Consider the following 24,642-nt stretch of genomic DNA (forward strand, 5'->3'; position numbering starts at 1 on the left):
ATATGGAATAAAAATAAATAACAGAGGGAACAAATGTTAAAATAAATTTAGTTTGAAATGCTAGTGATCAATGAAAGGGAGGGGTAAGGGGTATGGTATGTATAAATTTTTTTTTCTGTTTTCATTTTATTTCTTTTTCTGAATAGATGCAAATGTTCCAAGAAATGATTATGATGATGAACATGCAACTATGTGATGATATTGTGAATTACTGATTATTTATGTAGAATGGAATGATCAAATGATCAAAAAAAAAAGAAGACAATTCCATTTACAATGACAACTAAAATAATAAAATATTCAGTAATAAATTTAACCAAGGATGTAAAGGACCTGTAGATGGAAACCTACAAAACAGTGCTGAAAGAAATTAAAGAAGGTCTAAGGTCTAAAAGTATACAGACATTCTGTGTTCTTAGATTAGACTAAATACTGTTAAGATGTCAGTACAACCCAAAGCAATCCACAGATTCAAGACAATCCCAATCAAAATTCTAAAAGTTTTCTTCACAGAAATGGAAAAGTCAATTTTCAAATTCATACAGAAGGGCAAAGGTCTCCAAAACAATTAGAAAACAATTAGAAAAAGATAAAGTTGGACAACTCACTGTTTCCTATTTCAAAACTTATTACAAAGCTACAGTAATCAAAACAGTGTGTTATTGGCACAGGAACAGACATATAGACCAATGGAATAGATTTTAGAGCTCAGAAATAAACCCACATATGTATGAGTAAAAACGTGCCAAGTCCACAAAAGAAAATAAAAAAAGGGCCAAGTCCACTCAATGGGAAAAGAATACATTCTTCAACAGAGGGTGCTGGGAAAATGGATATCCACATGCAAAAGAATGAAAGCGGACCCTTACCACACATAAACATAGAAAAATGAACACCAAATGTATCAATGACTTAATATCAGAGCTAAAAAACTTAAAATTCTTTAAACAAAATAAAAGAGAAAATCTTCATGACCTTGTACTTAGCAATTGTACAATCTTCATGACCATATCTCTTAAACATGACCCTAAAAAAAGCACAGGCAACAAAGGAAAAACTAGATAAACTGGACTTCATCAAAATTAAAAACTTTTGTGCATAACACTTTATCACAAAAGTGAAAAGACAACATACAGATTGGGAGAAAATATACTGAGGCCATATATCTGATAAAGGCTTAATTTACAGAATATACAAAGAACTCCTACAACTCAATAACAAGAAGACAAATATTTCTCCAAAATAAAGAGCCAATAAACACATGAAAAATGCTTAAAAGCATTAGCCATTAGGGAATTGCAAATCAAAGCCATAATGATATACCACTTCATGTCCACTAGAATGGGTTATTTATTTATTTTTTAAATAGAAACTAACAAGTCTTGTTGAAGTTACAGATAAACAGGAACACTTGTGCATTGTTGATGGGAATGCAAATGATGCAGCCACTGTGCAAAACAATTTGACAGTTTTTTAGAACATTATGTAATGAATTACAATATGACCTGACAACCTACTTAGAGGGATACACCTGTGATGGTTTGAAACTGTTATGAACCCCAGAAGCGCTATGTTCTTTTAATCCATTCCTGTGGAGCAGACCCATTGTTGGGTGAGACCTTTTGAGTTGGTTGTTTCCATGGAGATGTGAACCCACCCATTCAAGGTAGGTCTTAATTCTTACTGGAGTCCTTTAAGAGAGAGAATTTTTGGAGAAAGAACTGGCATTTGAAGACAGAAAACACCCAGGAGAGGTTAAACTAAGAAATGAAATCCAGAGTTTGCCCCAGAGAAGCTAAGAGAAGACCCACAGACATTTAGAGACAGAAAAGCCCAGGAGATGCTAAGCAATGGCCCACAGAAACTCAAAGAGCCAGAAGCTGGAGAGAGCCAAGGACCACCTAAGAGATGAAATCCAGAGTTTGCCCCTGAGAACTTGAGAGAGGACCCACAGATGCCTAGACAGAGAAATGCCCTGAAGACACTAAAGGAAGACCCACAAGACACTGAGAGGAAGCCACTGGAATCAGAAGCTGCAAGCAACAAACCAGGAGCAAGGACCAGCAGACCCCAGCCACATGTCTTCCCAGCTGACAGAGCTTTTCCAGATGCCAGGAGCCTTTCTTAAGAGTCCAGATATCATCCTGTTTATGCCTTAATTCAGACATTTTCTCAGCCTTAAAAATTGTAACTTTGTAACCTAATAAAACCTCTTTGTAAAAGGCAATCCATCTCTGGTATATGGCATTTTGGCAGCTTCAGCAAACCAAAACAATACCCCAAAGAATTAAAAGCAGGGATTCAAATATTTGTACACCAAGGTTTATAGTAACATTATTAACAATAGTTAAAAGATGAAAGCAACCCAAGTGTCCATCAGCAGATGAACGTATAAACAAAATGTGGTACATCCAAACAATGGGATATTACTATGTAAAAAGGAATGAAGTTCAGATAATGCCATGATATGAATGAGCCTTGAAGATATCATGTTGAATGCAATAAGCCAAACACATAAGGAAAAAAATTATATGATTTCATTTACATGAAATAAAATTAGAATATGCAATTTTAACAGAAAGTAGATTACAGAGTGACAGCGGTGGCGGCAGAGTGGGGAATGCGAAGTTAATGCTTAATGGGTACAGAGATTCTGTATGGGGTGATAGGAAATTTTGTTAATGGATGGTGGTGAAGGTAGCATAACACTGTGAATGTAATTAATACCACTGAATTGTACACCTGAACGTGATTAAAATGGTAAATGCTATGTTGCATATATGTTACCACAATATTTTTTTTAATGTACCAAGAGACGAATTTAACCTTTTACTGAAAAGTATAAAACATTATTGAGAAAAACTTTTAAACATCCAAGCAATTTACTAAAAATATATATATATATATGTATTTTTATCCATATATATATATACATATGGATTAGAAGTTTCAATATTACAAAGATGGCAATTCACTCCAAACTGATCTCTGGAAATCCATTTGGAAGTAACTACTAAGGCTGTCTGTATACACATCCTATGACCTACGAATTTTGCTCTTGGGTATATAGCCAACAGAAATGAATATATTCACCCAAAGACATGTACAACAACGTCCACAGCAGCACTTTCCTGGACACAAGCCACGTGTCCATTTACAAAAAAATGAATAAATAAATCATGTATAATCAGATAATAAAATACAATACAGCAATTTGTTTCTAAATCTGCTGCTATAAAGAATAACATGGATGAACATCATAATCATCAAGCTAAGAAAAAGAAGCCAGATATAAAAGAGTGCATGTTGTGTGACTGGTATAAGTTTAAGGGCTGGCATAACTGCGGATAGAGAGGCGCCAGATGGGACCAGGAGAGTGGGGAGGGTGTGGAAGGGTCCTGAGGGGACTTCTGATGTTCTGGCAACATTCTATTTCCTGATCTGGTTGCCAGTTTCCAGATATATTTACTTTGTAAAAATCCACGGAGCTGTATTCTTATACTGTTATATTTCTGTATATTTCCTGTTATATTTTTACCTGTTATATTTATTGTCACTGTAGTAACACTGAGGCTTTAAGTGAATCCTCAACACCCCCTCCAAAAAAAAGGCTTAAATTTTTCTGCTTATCTCCTTTCTCATCCCTAATAATTACTCAAAGGTGGATCACCCTGAGAATTTTCTTACACTCTGGAGCACAAACCTACCTATAGCTCATAACTGCAGCAAAACCAAGACTATTCCACTTCTAAGTAATCCTGCTCTTATCAAGTCACATATTCTCATCTTTGGTTCAGCCTAGATCTATTAATTAATATATTTTCTTAAAAAGAATTAATTAATACCTAATTAATACAATCACATGGTAGGTGCTCAGTAACTTTTCACTGTTTATTAGTAATCATTCAAAGTTTATTGACGGCCTGCTATGTTAAAGGGAGAAAGTACACATTACCACAGCTGACTTAGAAAACTTCCTTGTCACATGCTCTCTCTTCTGTTCAGGAAGAAAACAGAGAAGGAACTGATGAGACTAATCTGCTCAGCTGTGAGCATTTGTCATTTGCAGCTCCCGGACATCTTGGTAATTTCCCACATGATGCTCCCTGCTTTACCCAAGGGAGAGGACAGAAAACCTGGCAACCACAGACTCCATGAAGGGAGGCTGTTGAGGCAGTGATGATCTTGGTTCCACCAGTGAAACACACAGGGGAGCGACACCATGGCTGACACGATGTCTCCATCCATTCATTTCTTTTCCCAAGTGCAGAGAACCAAAAGAACAGGAGACAAACCTGGTAACCTCACAACTGAAAGAAACTGAGAACAGCATACTTGCAGCACTTTAAGCTGTCAAAAGTATCTTTCTTCTCTGGCTCCATATTCTCTTAAATTGTTCTCCATATCCTCCTACAGAATAATTGAGTATCATATAGAGTTTGTATAAAGCGTTACTTTAAAAGTCAAACACCTCCTGTAGCCTTCTAAAATGAACTAAATAAACAAAGTCATAGTTTATCAATAAACTGAACAAAACACAGGTAAGTTATAGCTTACTACAAATAAATGCAACCTAATCTAGTATTCTTTTTAGTAGGTCCGTTTTGTTTCATAAGCTTTCCACATATTTCTTCTCTATTCAATTCATGTTTAAAAAACTATGATGGAAATAGACTGCCTCACGGCCACTGACATACCTCATGGCATGGCACAGAGCAACAAAACTGACTGTTAACTCTAAAATATCAACATTCAAGAAACCACGATTAAAGCAAAAAATCTATGCACATTTGTTTGCTACCAATCACTACGTGTTCTACTTATTACTTTCAATAAGCATTCTTCAGAATTTTAATATTAAGCATGATAAAGCGAGAATTCTACAGATTTTATTAGGCAGGTATGTTGAAATAAAATACACAAATACGAGTGTGATGATTTTTTAAATGAATTCTATTAAAAATACACTAAGTTCCTTAAAACATATTTAATAAATCAATGCTTTATTCAGTCAAGATGTTTCCAATACACTATGATAAGGCAAAGATATTTCCTGTTTTTATTTTATTTTCAAGGATGAAAAGTTGAAAGCCATTCAAATTGCTAGATAATAGTAAGCACCTTCCATTTTGTCTAGAGAGCCTCAGAACTAAGGTTAAATAGATGACAATTGTAAAGAAGCTCCCAATCCAGGAGGAAACAAATATGGGAATAGTTCTGAAGCATTATCATCTGCTGACACTGGAGAACAAAGACCTAGCTTAAATAAAGCCATCAAAGTGATTTACAGGCCATCAAGTGTAAGTCAGTCAACCTACCCAGTGTTAAAACTCCACTATCTTACATGATTCCTGACTAAGTGTGTGTGAGGTAAAGATCAGTAGCACCATCCCCTTCATTCACATTTGAACTACTTCTCTCAATCCATATTTATAGAGATTAAAGCAGCGGGAGCTTCCCAGAACTGCCTGCATGTGCAGGACCCATGCCCATGGGGCTGGCCACCCCCACTCTATGGGTGGCAGTCAAAGGCAACAACAGGGGCAGGCTCAGGACCCCCACGGCTCCTCTCTGCTGCGTCCCTGGATCTCTGCCCTCCAAAGCCCTCAAGTTCCCTTCTTTTCCCTTCACCCTCCAAGCCATCTTCTCCAAGCTTTCTACTTACTAATAAAAGCGATAGGAGTCATCGGAACTTTTGGTGTCTACACATTTTAAGATTCAAAATAGTTCTGGAACATTCCCTGTATTTGTATGAGGACCTGGTGCAAGATGTCATTTAGACTTCAAAGAGTGCCTGAAGGAAGCATGGGACATTGCACCCACTCCTGGGGAAGTGTGGGACACGGCACCCACTCCTGGAGGAGGCTACAGCACTGCACCCATTCCTGGGGGAAGTGTGGGACACCGCATCCTCTCCTGGGGGAAGTGTGGGACACTACATCTACTCCTGGGGGAGGGCATGGCCCACTCCTGAGAAAACTGTGGGACACTGCAAACACTCTTGAGGGAAGTGTGGGACACTGCAAACCCTCCTGGGGCAAGCATGAGACACTGCACCCACTCCTAGGGGAAGCGTGGGACACAGCATCCACTCCTGGGAGAGGTGTAGGACCCTGCACCCACTTCTGGGAGAAGTCTAGGGCACCACACCCACTCCTGGAGAAGCAAAGGGCACTGCAGTCACACCTGGGGGAGGTATGGACACCACACCCACTCCTGGAGAAGCATGGGACACAGCAGTCACTCCTGGGGGAGGCATGGACACCACACCTACTCTCAAAGAAACGTGGGACAGTGCAACCACTCCTGGAAGAGGTGAGGACACCATACCCACTCTTGGAGAAGCGTGGGACACTGAACCTACTCCTGGGGGCGACGTGGGACAACACACCCACTCCTGGAGAAGCATGGGATACAGCAGGCACTCCTAGGGGAAGTGTGGGACACAGCAAACACTCCTGGCAGAAGCATGGGACACTGCACACACTCCTGGGCAGCATGAGACACTGTAAACATTCCTGGGAGAAGTGTGGGACACACACACCTGCTCCTAGGGAGGTGTGGGACACTGCACCTGCTCCTGGGATAGGCGTGGGACATCACACTCATTCCTGGGGGAGGTATGGGACACCACACCCACTCCTGGGGAGACACAGGACAACATACTCACTCCTGGAGAAGCATGGGACACTGCACCCACTCCTAAGGGAAGTATGTGACATCGCACCCACTCTTCAGGGAAGCCTAGGACACTGCACTCACTCTTGGGAGAGGCATAAGACACTGCACCACTCCTGGAGAAGCACGGGACACTGCAAACACTCCTGGGGGAAGTGTGGGACACTGCACCTGCTCCTGAAGAGACGTGGGACACTGAAGCCCCTCCTGTAAGAAGCAGAGGACACCGCACCCAATCCTGGGCAAGCCACAGACCAAACCTCAGAGGAGAGCGCGGAAGGATTTATTAGATACACTACAACTTAAATATTCGTAATGCAGCCTCCTTATATATGGTATTTTCTTTCCTGAATTCGGATCAATATAAGCGTATTCAACTTTGTTCTACCTGATTCAAAGTGGTGATAATCTTATCAAATTTATTCCCACTTGAAATTTCAACCTGCTTTAATCTATTCCCAAACTGTAATGAAGAAGCCCCATTTATCTGAAACAAGAATGAGGGTGGCAGTCTGCAGTCTTTGGCAATAGTGTATATTTTCTTGGTTACTTTCTTATCAAACCATGGAACATTATGCAAAAGTCCTAAGTTTTTATTGAGGGAAACTTTATAAAAGAAAATTTGGTGTAAAACTGCCAAACAAAATTGTGAACAGTGAGGCGGTTGATTCTTCTTTCCAGTCAGTGACTCATTTAATTTTATTATCTTTCCTATCAAGCCCCGACCACTTACCACCCGGCAACCAATGACCTGTTCTAATTCCAGGTATGAAGCCTCAGGAGAAGATTGCCCTTCTTCCTGTGAACACAGGAGTCCTCTGATGGTGATTGCCTGGTTTGAAATTGCCCTTATCAGGGTGCTACACACAGAGGCAATTGTGAAAATTCTTTTTGACTGCTGAGCCCCCAATTATCACAATCAAGACCTTTGAAAAAATCATTAGAGAACAGTCAAACCCCATGCATCAAAGACAGAGAAAGGCAGGGTTCTTTACTCACTTGGATAAACCAGTTGCCTAAGCATGGGGAATTATGTAATAGGCATAAATTGTGAGAAAATCATCAAAATGGAATTACTTATGCATCCATCCAGTAAGAGCATTATCTTTAGGCTGACTTCATTTGATGCTTTCAAGTTCAGAACTTGAAAAAATGAGATAATAATCTCATTATCTCATGGTTCTCTTTCAGTTCCTTCCATGTGAAGACTTTCACACAACTGGAGCCACTAAAAAAAAATGTCCTTAACTAAGCCTGGGCAGATAAGACAAGACAGACTTCGCAAAAAGGGCTTGTCCTCTCTCAAGTCTCACCTTTCCCAGACACCAAGGCGGAGAAAACAATCTCACTCCAAACCCTGCGGCTGAGCCAGTGACTTCACTGCGCTGGGTGTTCACAAGCTCACTTATCAGCAGACTGAGCTGGAAGACCCCAGAAGATGACCTCTGACTCCTCTACCAGGTCTAACCTACCCTTTTATAAACCCATTTTAGACAATGTCCTTCAATCTTCTGCCCCAGCCAGCTGTGTTAAAGGTGGTTTACAATGCTGACAACCCTCCAGAAGTGGAATCCCTACCCGAGAAATACTGGGCTTATTTCCACATACGTTCCAGAAAGTAGTGCCGTGTGGAGGGAGGAGGGCCAGAGGCAGCCTCAGGAGCCCTGTGCAGGTCTCCGTTTTCCCACTTACTAATATCGTGACCTTCAGCAAGACACTCAAACTCTCTAAATTTTAATCTTGGTTTCTACAAAATGGAAGCAATTCTTCACCTACTACCACCAAAGGAAAACGAAGAACCAAGTGAGAAGTCTGGCGGTTACAGAAACACACTCTGCTGTTTCTCAGACTTTCTAACATTCACTGAGCCCTTTCTTTCTGCAAGGCACTTACTAAATGCTTTACGTACGCAGTAGGTGGAAAGATGGCCACCAAAGCTATCACCTCCTAACTGCTGGAACTTCTGTTACTTTATCTGTAAAAAGGGCCTTTGCAGATGGGAAGAAGCAAAGGTTCTTGACCATTGGGTGAGGCCTCCTTTAAGACAGAGGCGGAGGATGCAGACAGACGGAGGAGAAGGCCAGGAGAAGATGGTGCAAAGAGATTAGAGACCAGAAGACAGCAATCCCAGAGGCAGGAAGAGCCAGGGAGGAATGCCTCCCCTGGAGCTTCCGGTGGGAGTGCGGCTGGGCCAACGTCGTGATCTCACAGTGAAACGGAGTTTGAATTTCTGGCTTCCAGAACTGTGAGAGAATCCATTTTTGCGGTTTTAAGCCACCACGTCTGCGGTGATGCATTACAGCAAACTCAGGAGATGAATACAGCATAACACTATCTAATCCTCAGGGTTCCTACTTTACAGATGTTTAAGTAACTTGCCTGAGGTTACAGCAGTAAAGGGCAGAGCCAGATTTTAACCATCTCCAAAGCCTGCACTCTTAATCCTTACACTATATGACCTTAGAGTTCGTCACGTACAGCTGGAAAACACTAAATCTCTGCCCTTGAGTGTCATGATGAATCTTAACAAATTAAAGATGGTGAGATTTACAATTAAAAGTTTAAACTTTAATCCAAATTTTAGTTCTACCTTTAGTGGACAAGAGATATTTTACCCCCAACATTAAATGCATGTGTTTGATCGGAGCACTGTTTTTGAAATGTTCATTCAGATCAATCTAACTTCCTTATTTTACAAAAAGAAAATTGAAGCCCAAACAAATTCAGGGTCACACAGATAGCGGGCAAAGGCTCGGCACTGTGACCCGAGTCCACTCCAGAATCATCCCCCCGCCTACTTAAAAGTACCCTTTAGACAGGTAAGAAAGTATTAATATTACCACACTTCCAAAGCACATTCCTCCAAAACCAACAAAGTATTAGACTTGAGCACCAAAAGATGATTACTCAGGAAAGCTATAGCCAAAGTCTAAGGCTTTGGGCGGTGTGATGGCGGCTCAGTGGCAGAGTTCTCACGTGCCATGCAGAGACCCGGGTTTGATTCCCAGTGCCCGCCCAGGCAAGGGGAAAAAAAATCCTAAGGCTTTATGGAAAGAAAGTAGCCACCACTTAAACAATCACCGCTTAAACAAAACGACAGCTCCTTCAGTTTCCACACCCATCCTTCCCGTTCTCCGCAAACCAAATTCAAGACCGGTAAGATCTCACCTGGGACAGTTTTCAAAACATATTTTGGTAGCATAGTCTACAATTCCTGTACTTACCAGACCTGACTTTTCAAATGCATGAGCTGCCCTTTCCTTACAGAAAGCAGAAGAAAGGATTGTCCCTGGAAGGAACATGACCAGAGGGGAAAGAGGGTGTTAAAATGTGTTCCAGGGGGTGTCTACAAGGAGAGACTCTATGCTAAAGGACAAGAGAGGCAGGATGATGGTAAGCTGCATGGATTTACTTGAAATTTTCATTTCTAGGTTGTTAAGATATTTCATTTGATAGTCTGGTAGGAATTCAGGTTATGAAAATGCCTTGAAAAGAAAGGCATTCTGGTCTTTCCATATCAAAATCTAATGTTGCCATTATGTGCCAGTGAGTTACATAGTTCCATCCTATAACATAAAAAGCTCATTTAATCATTTAAGACACTCAAACTATTTTAAAGTATAAACTTGTCTAATTTTATTTAAAGAATCAATTTTAATCTCTGGAGAAATTCCCAGAAAGTTGGACAGATTGAGATCTCTAATCCTCTATGTCAAAGCACTAGGTGACCAAAGAAGATTCTCGGGAAAAAGAGATCCTGTGAGTGTCTCACAGATTAGTTTTTCAATTAGAGGCTGAGCCTTTTCTGAATCTCACTGCTAATGTTTCTCCACATATGTGGCAAACAGTTGACGGCAAACCTAGCAGGTTAAGGCGGGTATGAATTGGGAAATTGGGGTCTTTTTTCCCCCTTTCTTTATGTTTCATAATTACTTAAGCATAAGTTGATAATTCAGAAGCATTGTCTCATAAACGAGACAGAGAATTATCTTTTATTTACCAACTTGTTATTATAACAATAGTTAACACAAAAATACAACTCTATAGCAACTATGTCAAGAAAGTTGGACAACGTAGGAGACTAAATCACTCACTCTATTCACTCAGGTTTTCATTTCTCTAGGATCTTATAATATCAAACACTCAAATAGCTAATCAATCCTGAAAGAGGATTTATTACCTTAACGTTATACAGTGACAACCTGAGAGTGAACAGTTGGATTAGAGTGTGAAGAATGACACTAGACTGAGATAATGATTAAATAATAAAACGCGTGTGCACACGTGTAGTGAACTGCTTTCACACACATCAGCTGTGATGTTCCCAGGAATAGTACTGGTCAAGTAGAACAGGCATTGTTGATGATGATAACACCTATAATAATAATTAACAGTAGCAGCAATGATCAGCAACAACCCCACTGATCTTCAGCCATGAACCAGGCAACTACAAAACGTACTATGCTGAGGAGGACCCTGAGACTTACATCACCAAGAGAACTGCTCAGGACCTCTGAGCCTAAAGGAGCACAGTCAAATTTCAAACACAGATCTTCTCACCCTAAATCTAACTCTTTCCAGTATAAATAGTAACCAGTCTTCTAGACGCTCCTCTCAACATCTGTTTTTCCTCATTGCCCATCATCTACCACTCCCACACCAGGCATAGTCCCGAGTATAGCACAATGGTCTTGGCCCCGCCCAGGGATGGTCTCTCTGGGCTGTCCAGATGACCTCCAAACCCACACTGGGCAGACCAGAGTTCTACCCAGGAAATCTTTCTCTGGGTAGCTGGAATGTAATGTCAGACTTGGGAATTGGCAGAACGCATTTTCATCATATGGAAACAGAGAAAACCCAACTGCAGGCAGAAAGGTGAATGGAGGAGACTTTAAGCCGAGTGCTCAACAGTGCACCACCCCTGGTTCTATTTCTCAGACCGTGAATTTCATGAACAATCTAAGGATCTTTCAAATTGCTTCCCCTTCCTTTCACTGCCTGAAGTGAGTCTGTTTTGGGCAAACCAGGAATCCAACCCTTAGAAACAGCTGTTATGACAGCAAGCCTGTGAAATGCTCAGGCCCTCTCCTAGGACCCTGGTGTATGCTTCTCTAATTTTGCTCCTGCACAGTAGCCCTCTCCCCTTCTGATAGCAGTACCTCTGTTGGTTGGAAAACTTTTTCTTCTCCACCACCAGCCACATGGTTCTAGTGGAAGATGCCAAAAACACCTCCCAAGCCAGGCTCTGATTCAGCAACATAACCCACAGACTTTACGACATCCTTGGGGAGTACCACCATCAATTTTTTAAAATGAAATTAAATATCTTGCCCCAAATAGCAACAACAATAAATGACACAGTCAAGATTCTTATCCAACACTCCATGTCTTTAAATTGGGTACTTCTCTCAAGATACCATTTCTCTTCTCATGTTGTTACTGGACAAAAGTGGTGAGTTCTCAGCCTGATGCACTCAAGGACCAATTCCTGAGGCATGGGGATTTCAAAGAGAAAAAAGAGTTAAGCAGGAGATCAGATGGCCTATCAGCCCAAAAATCTGTCTCCCCAAACCGCAGTAATTCTGATAGCTTTATAGCATTAGAGATGGGCAGGCTTTAGGATAATGAGCACAATGGCTCCAGATGATGTAATTAGAGGTGATCTGATTATTGAGCATGTGCAGATTATTTACATGCTAATCACAGAACATATGTAAGAGAATGGCAGCCTTAATATGATGATAGGTGTGAGTTTTGGCATTATAATGCTAATAGTGATTTACAGGTTAAAGTCTAAGCTACTGTGCTTGTCAAGTGGGCCTATTTTGGTTAGATCCAGCTTCAGTTATCAAGATGACTATGGAATTAGAGTGGGTTAGTTCTGGGCTGACTCAAGTCCCTTTATTATTAAATATTAGGGGCTGTCTTCAGTGATCGCGAGACTCCAATGTTGAAAAACTGGATGAATTGGGTACAAGTGAGGGTCAGTCACAAGGTTTTTACAACCACAAAGGCAGAAGATAAAGGCTATACAATCATTATCAAATATCAAGGCTGCTGGATTATAGTTCAGAAATTTCAGGTATTTGCTTCTAATATACCAGAAAGAAAAAAAAATCTATATAATGATTCAGTAATCATAATCATCCCTTAATTCCTTACTTTCCTGTTACAATGTGGCCTGTTAACATCTTAGCATCAGCCTATGAGCCTATATGTACTGACTGCCTGGAGCACATACTATTAGAAAGGAAGAGAAAAGAAAAGCCAAGCAAACCATGGGGAAACAATACCACCTTTGACTGGAAATGTTAAAATCACACTGTCCAGGGGGCGGGCCGCGGTGGCTCAGCGGGCAAAGTGCTTGCCTGCCATGCCGGAGGACCTCGGTTCGATTCCCGGCCCCAGCCCATGTAAAAAACAAACAAACAAACAAAATACAATAAAACAAGAAAATGTTTAAAGATGTTTCCCTTTCTTCCATCCTTCCTTCCTTCTCTCTGTCTTTCCTTCCCTTCCTCCCTCTCTCTTTAAAAAAAAAAAAAAAAAAAAATCACACTGTCCAAGCTCTTCTGGCTTTTTGTCATTTTTTGGATATGTGTGTTCTCTTTCTGGAAGCCCAGACAAGTCACATTGCAAACTAAGGTCTTCAGCTGCTGTGAACTATGGCAGAAAAAAATCTCTGTTCTGAAGTGTCTCCCCAAGATCCCCATGAAAAGGAAGAGGTTGTTTTCTACGTAATTTTACAAAGATAGTGGTCAAGAAGGAATACACATTTCATCCATAGCAAAATAATAAATAAGAGTAATGTCACCAAATATGTCCACTCTCTATTTTCTCAGCTGGCAAATTACAGCAGTTAGCACTAAGTGGGTTTCATACGTTGTTTAGCCTTGGAAGGCTTTCCTCAAACAAACTCTTACCTGGAAGATGGAAGACCCAGGTATAAATATCTAACAGCACAGGCTTCCACTCACCACCGACATACCCCACCTGGCCCCAGCCCAACCCACCCACACACGTACCCAGGCTGCACAGCTGGCCCCAGGCACCTCCGGGAGCCCAGAGGCCTTCTCATATCACTTTATAACACTGGACCCTAGGGTACTTCCCAACTGCAATATTAACAAAGCAAGCTGATAATTGGGCAAAGTATACTAAGGTGCATGCATTACAAATAAAAGGAAAGCATGGTCAATTAAAAGCTACAAAGATAAAGAAAATGGTGTTTACCACCTTAAGCTACTTTTGAAAATTCAGATATAACAACAGAAATTATAACAGCTAACTTGCTGAGTGCTTGCTATGTGCCAGGATTCTCAAACACTTTATAATTGATCCTGCTAAAGCCTCAACATACTATAGCAAGCAAGTGCCTTACATTCCCATTTTACAGACAAGCAAATTAAGACTTTGAGTGATTAAGTAGCTTGCCCAAGGTTAGAGCCAGGGGTGGAGCAGTCCTGTTTTGAACCCAGACTATTCAAATGTGGACACCCACACCCACTTAACTGCTAGGATATCCTGAACCACACTGCCAACTTATAATTATACACTGAGTCTCAAAACTGTTGTATAGTCACCCACATAACTAAATAATTAAACCCCACTTCAAGTAGTTTAGATGACTTCTCATTATGACCAAACTCCTTTAATTACTAACATTTGATGATAGGAAAAAAAAAGGGGAGGGGTTGTCTTTAAAACCTCACAAGTAACCTCTTAACATAGGTGTTCTCAAAGTATGGCTCCAGGGCCCTCGGGGTTTTCCATGATACTTTCAAGGATCCCCCAAGATCCTCCCTTCTCCACCCTCAGTATGTACGCAGGATGGAGTGTCTTTCTGTGTATCAACCAGCACAACATATTGCCAACAGACTGAGTGCAGAAGCAGATACGCAAATCCAGCTGTCTTCTAGTAAGCCAGGATTTAAAGAGATTTGAAAACATGTATAGCAATGTTATTTTTGTCACCAAATATTTTCATTTTAGAAAATAGTTACTTTTCATAAAAAGATAATATGTAGTTTAATAATTGGTTATTTTAAAAATTGAACATTTTTAATTTTTTCAGTTTTTATTTCTAATGCAATAAATATTGATATATAAACCCACATTTAGTACTTTTTTTACTTTTAGTAAAGATACTAAAGTATCTAAAAGTATCTTTAGTGGCTCAATAATTTTTAAGAGTATAACAGAGTCATAAGCCAAAAAAGTTTAAGAACTGTTTATCTTAAAATATACTGACTTTGTCAATGGACACTCGGGTGGCTTCCGCCCTTTGGCTATTGTGAATAGCGCTGCTTGCTATAAACACTGGTGTATGAATATTTGCTCAGGTTCCTGCTTTCAATTCTTTTGGGTTTATACCAAGATGTGGAATTGTCAGGCCATATAGTAATTTTATTTTCAACTTTCTAAAAAACTACCAAATTGAACAAGTAAACAAAATGTGTTATATACCCAAAATGGAATATTATTCAGCCATAAAAAGGAATGAAATTCTAATACATGGTACATGAATGAATCCTGAATACATCAGGTTGAATGAAATAAGCCAGACACAAAAAGGCAAATATTTTAGGATCTTACTTACATGAAATACCTAGAAGAAGCAAATTTCATCGAGACAGATGATAGATTACAGGTTACCAGGGCTGGGGGTGAGGAGGAGTTGTTGTTTAACGGGTGCAGGTGCTCTGTTTGAGATGATGAAAAAGAGGGTAATAGATGTTTATGATGGCAGCACAATATTGTAAATATAATTAATACCACTGAACTGTACACTTGGAAGTGGTTAAAATTGAAAATTCTGAGTTGTATATAAGTTGCTACAATAAAAAGTTTAAAAGAAAATATATGCACCCAAAGTGCAAACAATGAAGCAGGAAGTAGATAAATGGGATCTCTGCAAAACTGATTAATTTTGTGTCTCAAAGGACTTCGTTAAGGAAGTAAAAAGGCAGCTTACTCAATGGGAAACAATATTTGGAAACATTTTACCTGATAAGGGTATACTATCTAGAATATATTAAGAGATCCTACATCTCAACAACAAAAAAACAAACAACCCAATTTAAAAATGGACAAAAGACATGGATAGATATTTTTCTAAAGCAATATTCTAAACTGTAAACAAAAACAAAACATATACAAACTGAGTTGATTCTTTACTTTTAGCAAGACAAAGAGTTCACAGTTCAAGTCTAAAAGCTTCTGTATTACATACTAAGTAAAGATAAGGGCCGCTGGGGACTTTTTCTTTTTAACCAGATTTTTCAGGATTAAGTAAACTACTAAACTTTAAAACTGACAAAATTTTACTAGCCCATAAATTTGCATTTAACCAATTCCCTTCTCAAATGTAATCAAAAGAATACATCTCTGTAACCAGCTAATCTTATTTAAAATTAAGATGAATAATTATAAATATAACATGCAAAGTTTATAACTGTCATTTATGCTTTCTAACATCATATAAGTTATCAAAGATGTTCTTGAACATCTAAGAAATTCAGCTCAATGAGTTATATTTGTAAACAAACTTGAAGGTACATTTCAAATGCAGCTGCAACTTTCACACCTAAAGAAACTCTATAACCTAGTGTGAGGACAAATATTTTGAGTTTGGTTTTACTTTTTAAATATATAATGATAAGAAAAATCATGGCTATAAGAGAAATGAAATAAAATGTTTATTCATGCTGCAGTTACCAAGATAAATTTACATGTCTTTCTAAACTTAGGTCTGCCTATTTACATTTGCAATAAATGCAAAAATCATCATATAATCATTAAAAATGTATACCAAATGCTGAAATTATATCACGATATAAAGTACATATATATATGTATCTGACGCAACAGAAATGTTTCCTTCCAGACAAAATATTGTAAAACATTTTTTTGTGACAAAGGTCACAAAATGAACAAACACAGAATGTACAAACATGTTTTATACAGGCAAAACAAAAAGAGACAGAAAGCAAAAGTAAAAGTGAAAATGAGAGAGAGAGAGAGAAAACAAATACACCGTCCATGGGGATGTTTGAAGAGCTGCATTTTCCTTCCAGCTCTGTGAAATAAAGACACAGGTTCTGAAGAACGGTAGCTTGGAGCTGTTATGTACCCCAGAAAAGGTCATGCTCTTTTCATTCATTCCTATTGGGGCAGACCTATTGTGGGTGGGACCTTTTAGTAAGGTTATTTCAATTCAGATGTGACCTAGCCCATTCAAGGTCAGTCTCAATCCTTTATTGCACCCCTTTATGAAGAATAAAAGGCAGTAGCACCAAGAAAAAGAGTTCAGAGAGAGAAACATCCAGATACACTTGGAAACAGCCATTGAAACCAGAACCCAGGAGAGAAGGAAAAGCAGATGTTGCCAAGTGCCTTCTCATGTGACAGAGGAACCATGGATGCCAGGAGCCTTTCCTCAGAGAAGGTATCTTCCTCTTGATGCCTTAATTTGGACATCTTCATGGACTTAGAACTGTAAATTTGTAAACTAATAAAGCCCCATGGAAAAAGTTAACCCACTTCTAGTATACTGCATTTCACAGCTTTAGCAAACTGAAACACAAAGTAAAAAAGAAACCAGTAAGTTAATCATAAATGCACACAATAATAAATATTTAGGCTAATTTCGATGGACTCTAAATTATTCTGTCTGCTTCCACTTCAGAAAAAGAAAGAAATGGAGTGTTTCTACTACTGTCACCTTTCTATTTGAAAACAGACATTGCAGCCGTCTAAACAAAGGGAATTTTCAGCCATGATGCTTTATCAACATTTCAGATAAAGAAAACCATACCCACAGAGCAGGAAATGCTTGCAAAGCCAAGGAAAGAACAAAATCTGGGCCACTATCTCCTATATAAACTGGATCCTCAGCCCCTTTCACCTTCTGCAAACATGCCAGCTTTTAAAAAGTTACTCGGCACACTACACTGTTTGCTAATAAAACAATCTTCAAATTCTCACTAGCTCTTCAAGGGACCACAGATTTGGCCTTAAGTCACCTATATTTTTAACAATAATCACCTGGGCAGCAATAACTCAAACCAGGTTACTCTCCTGATCACACAAAGAGGAGACTATCGATGGATAAGCTCTGGGAAAGTAACAACCCAGGCTAAATGCACTCAGCAAAGGCCCAACATGGCATCCTGACATGTAATAGACCGAGGAAAGTAACTGCCAACCTTTTAATTCTACAATCTTTTCCTTCTCTCAGTGCATAAACACAAACTTAGTAATGATGGATAAACTTCACAAACTTAATAATAAGGCTTGATAAATTCCCCATATAGAACAGACTACATATTTTTTTCTGCTTTAACTTTAATTTGCATTTATTTTATGATGAATTTATTCCAAAGGCATAAGTTTTTGTTTTTTCAGTTTCTTCTACGATATCTTTTTCTTCCATGCAACCTCCTCTTCTGGTTTAGGAAGAATCTGTTCTCTTTCAGTAAGGATCATAATGTGGCAACAGGAGCTCCTGGATAGGTTAATTCAACTGCACGCTCTGCACAAGTCGGGCAGTGCATCTTAGGAGTTTTGTTCACTTGGATGAGCTCAATGATGGAGAATCTACACCTAAACCCTTAAGTTCAGCATTACCCTCTGCATTTTAAAAGCATGTGCAACCAAAATTCAGCAATCACTTTGGGCCACGGCCCTGCGCCCAGCCCCACTCTCTGGCCTGGGCAACCTACCCACACCATTGTAATGACAAAATGGCACTCACTGCTTCTGTACAGTGACACTTGCAGACACTTGGTGGCTATTTGAATATGCATTCCCTTGATGGCCGAAGCAGTTTTGCAGGTGTTCTTAAAGTCAACCTCTTGATTTGCATTATTTTGTAGGGTTTTCTGGGTCAAGTGAATAGGGAAACATTTTCAGAGATCACCTCAGGCCACTTATAGGAAGAGGACAGACTACATATTTTAATGTGTATTTTCTGACCAGGTATCAACATGAAATTTCCTCTCCACCGATGATTAGAATATTCCTCATTATACAATTCTGAAATGTACTGAAACTCCCAGTATGTGGCTATGGAGATGACACAGATAAAGGCTCTCTTATCAGAGGGTGACTGGTTGTTACTATGTCTAGAGAATGGCTCACAAAATCATAAATGCCTATTTTTAAGGTCATCTTCCAACTTCTGAAAAAGCTACAGTATCACTGAATTCCTAAGATAGAAAAGTTAATGTTTCAAATAATGACATTATCTAGGAATAGCTCTACCAGAAACAAAGAAAAGAAGTGTAGAGATAGAAACTGGGAAAGGCTTATGAGTCTTTCCACATAAAACATACAGCTTATAAGCTCATGATGCAAAATAATTGATATTCATGGGTTCTGCATACCTTTATTAATGTTGAAAGCAAAGCCACAAAGTCAACTTAAAATGGATGCTTCATTTCATATGTCCCCAAACAGAATATTCACAGAAAGATTCTAGCTAATTGACAATGTTGTGACTATTATTCTCCTGAGCACAGATGTGTGTTTTAAGCCCAAAGAGACTGGAAAGCCATCAAATGCTAGATTCTCCCTTATCATCTGCCTGCCTTTTTCTAAAAGATCAAGGATGCAAAGCATTGCTTTTAAAGGAAAGACATGAATTTATTGCATGCGTTCAACCACAGGAAAATCATATATTACTCTGGCCAAAGAAACCCTTCTGTGTGGAACAGATATATCTGCACTACAAAGAGAAGAACCAGAACCATCAGTAAGTGACAGTGATGTGACTAACTGAACCCCTAAATGAGGCACTGAACACAGGAGCTGACACAGCCGCTGGCGGAGGTCCCCCAAAGCAAAACTAAAAGGGACATTTCCCAGACAGCCCAGAATATTCAAAACCCCAACCCCCTCTGGAGTTTACTCTTTCTGGAAAGGTCTTACTGATGACCTAAAATGCTTTTCTGAGTAGTCAGAACACTGTGCGTCTTCCTGATAAATGCACCCAGAACATTCCTCCATCTCTTCGTAAAATGTAGAACTCGGTGTTCTAATTTCAAAACTTACCTAGAGAAAACATGCTCCCACCCACCCCTGCAGGCAGGCCAAGTTAGCTCAGTTCACATCAAGCTCCCTTACTGAAGGTCTAAGCTATTGGGTAATCTGCCCTCCCTGGAAAACAAGCACCTCCTGTTGAGAACAGCTTCCTCCAGTTCTAAGGTGGAGGACCAGGTAACATAGGCACTATTCCTCCCAGGGCTCTAGGACCCTACCTAAGAGGAGACCTCCTATGGCACAGACCTCACACTCCTCTTCCTACTGTACTGAGCCTTCCCGGATGCTCACACCTCCCTCATCACCCTCTCCTTGCCAAACAGTTGCAGCAATCTGTGCGTGAGCATCAGAAGCAGCCTGACCTACAGGCAGAAGGTCTCTAGGCAGAGTGCCCAAGGGCAACACTGCAGCCAGAATGGCTCTCTATATCCAGATCTTGCGCCTCTAGGAAGGTACAACACACACAGCATCACTGCTCACAAAGGACCTTTACTTGCCTTTTAAGAATTGCCAAGGGACAGGCCATGGTGGCTCAGCAGGCAGAGTTCTTGCCTGCCATGCCGGAGACCCGGTGCCTGCCCATGCAGAAAAAAAAGAATTGCCAAGAGCTTTCCTCAGAACACATGACACAACAATGTCCCATTTTATCCCTGCCACAACTCTATGGAGGAGACATGAACATCTTCCCATTTTACAAAGAAGCGGAGGCTTTGCAAGTTACTGAGCTCATCACTCAGTGGCGAAACTGCAATTCAAAATCAACTTCTGGGAGAAATGTAGAAGAAAGATTTGGCTGAACAAAACTTCAGCTCTAAGTGGCCCCTGGATGTCCCTCCAGCAAAACATCCCTGGAAGTCACAGGAAGGTTGCTTGAAGGAAAGCAAATACACAAACGCACAAAAACTAGAGGCCCATCTCAATGGGGGCAAACGGGTGTTATCTCCCTTCCACCTTCTCAGCTTCCTTCACCCACCCATCTCCACAAACACTCGGCTTTATGTTGCTCTTTCATGAATGAAGCAGCCTTTGGAACGTATTTTTTAACAGATGCCAACAGCTAAGAACACATGGAGTGCAAGAACGGTGGAGGGAACACAAGGTCACTCCTGCTAAGGCCAGTGTCCTCACACTCCCAGCCATTCATCTCCTTAAAGAAGTGAAAGCTGGAATTTGATTCTGCTTTGGGTACAAGTACTTTGCTACCAACACTGGGTATTAAAGAATAAGGAAGGCTAACAATTATGGTGTGCTTGCCATCAGCCAAGGATCTTTCTAAGCACTTTACATGTATTAATTTGTTGAACTTCTAAACAACCCTGAGTTGGGTATTATTAGCATCTCCACTTTGCAGATGAGAAAACTGAAGCCTAGAGAATTACATAACTTCTCCAAAGTCTCATAAAAAGGACATGGTCCCTAACTTTACAAACTTACAACATAATTAAGGTAAGAGGATGAATTCACTTAAAACCACCGTGTACCTAAAGGTTCAAGGCAAACCCTCCAGCTGTCTAAAGAAGAGGAGTGGATGGAGCACGGCTTCCTGGAGGAGGTGTGCTGAGGCTTTGACGAGAGCAATGGTTCTCGACAATGGTAGTTTTGTACCCCAGGGCACTGTGGGGAGAAGGTAGCTGCTGGCATCTAGTGGGGAGAGGCCAGGGATGCTGCTAAACATCCTTCAAGGCACACAACAACCCCTCCCCCCCCACAACAAAGAATTATCAGGTGCACAAATGCCAATTGTGCCAAGATTGAAAATCCTTGAGCTGGATGAATGAACAGTATTTAGAAGGGGTCACTCTGGACGAGGGAAATAACATAAGCACTGCAGAGAAACAGACAAGGGCTCAGCTCCACAGGAAGCCGATTCACGATGGGGAATGAAGAGAAATACTGTGGCTTGGGAGGCCTCACAGAGAGTCCTGACGCCAAGCAGAGGACTGGTGGCTGGATGTGGAGGGAAACAGGGTCACATAATCAATCTGCAGTGAATTTCACTTGATGAGAACCAAGAGCCAGGAAGCTCCAGTCTGGCTAGATTGGCTAGAATCAAGTAGAAAGCAACCAGAGGCATGCGAGTAGAGAAGACAGAGTAGCATGACATGTTACAAAGAAAGAAGAGATACAGTTTAATATTGGCTACAGAGGTAAAGGAAGGGATCAGCTGAGGATTTTGTTGCCCCCACGTATGTGTGCATTCATGACGCAGGGCAGTGGTGGAGGGATGATAGCACAGGGAGCTCAAATGGCACAGAGAATGCAGTTTCTTTCAGCAAGTGAAGGAAAAATTGTGTAGTCAAACTTACACTTGGAAAGTGACCAACTGTCTCTACATAAGCACAAGAGAACTGGTTTTCCCTCTAGCAATGGATGGCACTGCAGCTGCTTCCACTGACCACCAGATGTAATCGCCCGCCAGTGCTTGGAGCACCTCCAGCACAGCGCCATACAGCTCAATGTGACATGCTCTGGAGGCCTGCAGGGACCAGGGGACCTGCAGGAGGGGGACACAGGTGGCTGTCCCACCTCCAGTCTTAGACAATTCCAAGGCACAAAAGAGGTGAAATCACATAGGTTAAATCTGCATATAATGCATGGGGTCTGTGCAGTGGAGGGAGGGAAAGGAGGGATTAGAGGAGGAGGGGGGAAGTAGGAGGGAGGGGAGGGAAATAGAAGGAGAGCCAAGGAAGGGAGGGGAATGGTGGCTGCCTCTTGACTCCTGTCTCTTGCCACCATCCAGGAAAGAGTTACAGGCTAACTTATTAGTTTGTAAGTAGGACAAAATCAAATCCAAGACCCAATAATAATTCTCTTTAATATTAATAAAAGTGTGCAACTCTTTATTGTATTTTCCTTTTTTTAATAACCATTCTTTAGCCAAGTGTATATCAAGAGTGATCAAAGCACCCAGTGTGCAAAAAATAATCCCAATTTGTCCCTAACTGCTGACCTTCTGTTTCCCATCAAGTAAGTGCCTCCTTTCACCCACCAAAGTGCTCTGGTTTGTACATTAAATTACATGATTACTTCGTTATAACCTAATGCACACATGTAAGAGTTTTGCAAATACATGATTGCTTTAAATTTTTCTTCATGACATTTTTCTTAAAAAAATAAAAATTAAAAAAAGATATGGTCTCTAAAAAACTCAGAAACAACTTTAATTCTTCCATCTAAAACACATTTCCCTCCAAGAATTTAACCCTCTATAACTACATTTGGCAAATAACAGAGAGTTTTATTCTATATTCCCTTGACACAATACGATGATGAATACTTGTTAAGTGCTGTACTGTTGCAAAGCATATTTAGACAGGAACTATTTTCATTTTTTCTTTTAGGAAATCATTATCCAAAACTGAGAATGATGCAAAAATCATAGGATTAGATATTTCTTTAATTTTTAAATTAATACTTAAACGGTTCCCTCCCCCAACACCGTTCTGGGCAGAGGGGAAGCATCTCCAAGGAAAATAGTGCAGGCACGCCGGGACGCTGTGACTCTGCAGAGTCTGGGAAGCCATCCAGTTTCCACATCCTTGCCTCTGCAGCCCCTTCCATGCTGGGAATCGGACAGTTTGTCTCAGAGGCAGCCAAGAAACCACCTAAGCGGAGCAGTCCTTCTTCAAACCTTCCCAAAGCGCAGCCTGAACGCTGTGGCTTTCAACAACTTCATGCATCCTCTCCAAGAGGTCCCTGTCATCCCTATTGCCACAAAAACGCAGGCAGACACTCACTCTCCTCCTTGTCCTTGACACGACAGTCCCTCTGGCTTACACGAGTCAGGTTCAGCCAAGCACAAGCTCCCCAACAAACTCCCACTCCTGCCTGCCCTGCTCCAACATCTCAGAGTTTTGAGAAAAGCAAAGAAAGAAATCTACTTTACCCCAAATTATGGTGACCCCTGTCATAAACAAGGAAGCAGACCAAACATCAACAAAGCAGACTAAATTCATTAGATTAGGTGCTGTACAAACTACGCCTTCAGGAAGATAATCCCAGAGAAAATGAGAGCTATAGTGCAAGCCTCAAATCACAACCTGCTCGAGATCGGCCCACATGTGAAAACAACCCATAAAAAGGAATAAACCCCACTCTATCATTTCTAAAACTAAACTGTTAAAAAATAATCAATAATGCTCAGAAAAAAATAATGATAATGATAATAATTAATAAGTCTGAAAGGAGCACACTCCTCAAAGTGGAAACATTTTTTTTCTAAGAGACACACAAAACCAAACTACTATTTTCTTTTAAAGAATGACCTCCAAAACCATAGCAGAAATGAAATGTTTAAAAACAGAAGGCTTGTTTTATTTTGTGTTTTCAGTTTTTCTAATTGTCTGTGTTCCGTGTGTATCGGTTGTCTCCAGAAGCATCAGAGCAGAATGGAAACCCTGCTCTGGTCCCCACACACTTAACACAGAAGCAACCAGCTGTGGCCGCCCGACTTGCACATCCTTCTCCCTACTCCATCCCTCCCCAAATCCAACTCGGGAGCCTGAACTCAGCGGGGCACAAACCCAGCTCTGCCTCTTCATCCAGCTCTGGGACCTGGGCAAGTCACCCATCCTGTGTGCCTGAGCTCCCGCAGGTGCCACACACTGATAATGACAACACCCACCACGGAGCACCCTCGTGGCAACCCGATGGGCTGACCGTGGCAGAGTGCTGCAACACAGCCTGGCACACAGGGGGTTGCTAACACGTTCTCATTAAAAATGCCTGTTATAAAGATGGCCACAAAATAAAATCACTCTGCTCTCCTCTTTGGCACATAATTGCCAGTGATAGACTTCCATACCTGTGATGGTTTGGAGCTGTATGTACCCTAGAAAAACATGTTCTTCATGCCTTAATTTAGACATTTACATGACTTTATACGGTACATTTTTAGCCTAATAAATCCCCCTTTGTAAAACT

General features: G+C 40.6%; 1 protein-coding gene and 1 long non-coding RNA gene across 20 annotated transcripts in view; one reads left to right on the forward strand and one right to left on the reverse strand.

Moving 5' to 3' along the window:
- Window positions 1–24,642, reverse strand: part of L3MBTL4 (L3MBTL histone methyl-lysine binding protein 4) — a 497,842-nt gene that overhangs the window by 441,527 nt on the left and 31,673 nt on the right. For 13 of the 19 annotated variants that reach the window (XR_013165276.1, XM_077135929.1, XM_077135928.1 and 10 more), the window contains one exon: window positions 15,278–15,380. The exons of the other annotated variants lie outside the window; for them this stretch is intronic. The gene's annotated coding sequence lies outside the window, so the exon portion shown is untranslated. The remainder of the gene's footprint in view (window positions 1–15,277; window positions 15,381–24,642) is intronic. 19 annotated transcript variants of the gene reach the window in all.
- The window catches only part of LOC143662308 (uncharacterized), a 41,231-nt gene continuing 26,077 nt past the window's right edge, over window positions 9,489–24,642 (forward strand). The window contains exons 1-2 of the long non-coding RNA XR_013165278.1: window positions 9,489–9,834; window positions 9,946–10,071. This is a non-coding gene — a long non-coding RNA (uncharacterized LOC143662308). The remainder of the gene's footprint in view (window positions 9,835–9,945; window positions 10,072–24,642) is intronic.

Source organism: Tamandua tetradactyla, chromosome 18, assembly GCF_023851605.1.
Source record: "Tamandua tetradactyla isolate mTamTet1 chromosome 18, mTamTet1.pri, whole genome shotgun sequence".
NCBI lineage: Eukaryota > Metazoa > Chordata > Mammalia > Pilosa > Myrmecophagidae > Tamandua > Tamandua tetradactyla.